The sequence below is a fragment of the Carcharhinus amblyrhynchos genome, chromosome 11 (genome assembly GCF_965287045.1).
Source record: "Carcharhinus amblyrhynchos chromosome 11, sCarAmb.v2.hapA, whole genome shotgun sequence".
Taxonomy (NCBI): Eukaryota; Metazoa; Chordata; class Chondrichthyes; order Carcharhiniformes; family Carcharhinidae; genus Carcharhinus; species Carcharhinus amblyrhynchos.
Window position 1 is genome coordinate 82876627 of NC_137334.1, and position 2304 is coordinate 82878930.

At 47.0% G+C, this 2304-nt stretch overlaps 1 pseudogene; it reads right to left on the reverse strand.

Annotated features, from left to right (window-relative positions):
- Positions 1 to 1440: 1440 nt before the first annotated feature.
- On the reverse strand, positions 1441 to 1560 carry LOC145350382 (5S ribosomal RNA; annotated as a pseudogene).
- Positions 1561 to 2304: the final 744 nt, after the last annotated feature.

Below are 2304 nucleotides of genomic sequence, written 5' to 3' on the forward strand. Positions count from 1 at the left end.
CCAGGGCGGCATACTCTTTAGGAGAATTGGTGCAGAGTCCGTGGGCTGGATGGCCTCTTTCTGCACTGTGTTTACAGAGACGTGGGACAAATGCCTCCCATTTAGCAACAAAGTTTATGGTGACAAAACAGGGTTAAATCTATTGCACAGAGAGCATGCAGGAACATCAAAGGGTTCAGTGTTCCTCCTGGATTCACTCTGAGAGGTTGCTGTCCCTCCACCAATGCTAACTTATTTACCATGGTTTGCAACATTCAAGCAGGCACTTGCCAGTATAGAGTATTCACCCCGAGTGCCGGTGCCCCTGGACCCTCCACATTATATATCTCTGTAGAGCTGTTTGCTTGGACAGCCTCACCAAGTCTTGGATAGGAACTCCAGCAAGTCCAATTCACGGACCTCGTTGAAGCCATTATAGTCTTAAAGAATCATAAAATCGACAGTGCAGAAGGAGGCCATTTGGCCCATCAAGTCTGCACCGAACACAACACCAGGTCCTATTCCCATAACCCCATACATTTTACCTTAGCTAGTCCTCACGCTAAGGGGCAATTTAGCATGGCCAATCCACCTAACCTGCATATCATTGGAATATGGGAGGAAACCAGAGCACCCGGAGGAAACCCACGCAGAGAACGTGCAAACTCCACACAGAAACTGATCCAAGCTGGAAATCAAACCAAGTTCCTGGCATTGTGAGGCAGCAGTGCTAACTACAGTGTCACCCTGTTGCAAAATAAAAGTTTAAATTGCAGCTATTGCAATTTGCAAGATATGAATGGATTGCCAATTTGTGAGGAATAATCTCAAAAGACCAGGGATATTTAACAAGTACTTTGCATTGCCCTTTGCCAAAGAATAGGGTTTCAGAGAAAATGTCAAACTTGAAATGGTCAATATTGAGATGAGTGACATGGTATCATAGAATCCCTGCTTCAAACCAGCCAATTTGCAACATCAATGAGATAATGGGCTGAAATCTTGGGAGCAATCAGAGTTGGTTCCTATCTTGAAGTCCAGCCATCCCTTTCTCACCCGATTGTCCAGCTCATCCAGATAAGAACTGTGTCGGCTACAGAGTCAGGGGTAAGGAAGATATGTTCCCTCTTTATGGCAGTAGCTGCCGTAAAACAGGTAAGGTTAAAGGTCAAGATGCTTGCAGAAGATAGGTGGGTAGGATTTGAGGGTGGCGGGCTTCAGTGGTCAGTGAGGGTCATGTGGTTGGAGGGAATTACTCAGTCAGAGGACTGATTGGCTGGTCAAGAGTAATAAGTCTTTGGAGGCATAAGTCTCTTCATTTACAAACTCTAACAGCAGTACACTTAGTGCTAGTAGTCTATTTCCAGGGGTGTCAGAGGAACTGCCACTCTCATTTAAGTACAAGGCAAAGACTCCTTGATTGGCCATCAGTTGGATCCTTAATCAGGGACATCTTTTATTGCCCTCCTGCTCCTGGTGTTCCCAGGTGGTCTCCCATCCAAGTACTCACCAGGCCTGAGCCTGCTTAGCTTCACAAGATCAAATGAGATCTGGCATTTTCAGGCTAGTATGGCTGTAGGCATTCCTGATCAGGGAGTTCATACTCCAATAGGCCAACTGAATGGTTTGATTGAAGTCATTACAGGGAGTCAGCTGGTTGGAGAGGATTGGTTGGTTGGAGGGAAAAGGGGTTAAATGGAGGAGACAAGTACAATGACAATTCACAAGTAGTCATGAGTTTCTGTAGTAGAAAAGGGTCAAAGTATTCTGCATGAGTACCCTAGTGGTGATTAGATATTATACTTACATGTGCATACTAGAATGTAATGAAGCAATTTAGCTATGTGAATAGGTACAATTGGATAGAGAAAGAGAATAAGAATGTGTAAGTTAGTGATTGGAGGCTCCAAATGATCTATTATCTACCCCCTGGCACCTTGGGCTCCCAAGGGGCTCAAGGAGGTAGGTCCAGTGGCCATCTGTCCCTCTGCTGCTGTGGAGGAAGAGGCCCACAAGCGTCCTGTGGGTTAGTTGGGCTTGACCTCACCACTCTCCACTAGGATGGAGGAGCAGTGCCTGGCCTGCTCTTCCAGCCCATGCAGACCTGAAGATCACCCCTGGCATGGTATTTCAGGTAGTTAGGTGATGATCAGTGGTGAGGTTGATTGGAGGGTTCAGTTAGGTGCTTCAGGTACAGTCAGGAGTTGGAGGGACTTTGGGGTTCGGGGGGGGAACATTGGATGGTCAGTGGTGGGGGTGGGGATTGTCACTCTGGGGGTCACAGGTGCTTGGGGGGGTCTGTTGGAAGGGGATTGGCTCGGGATT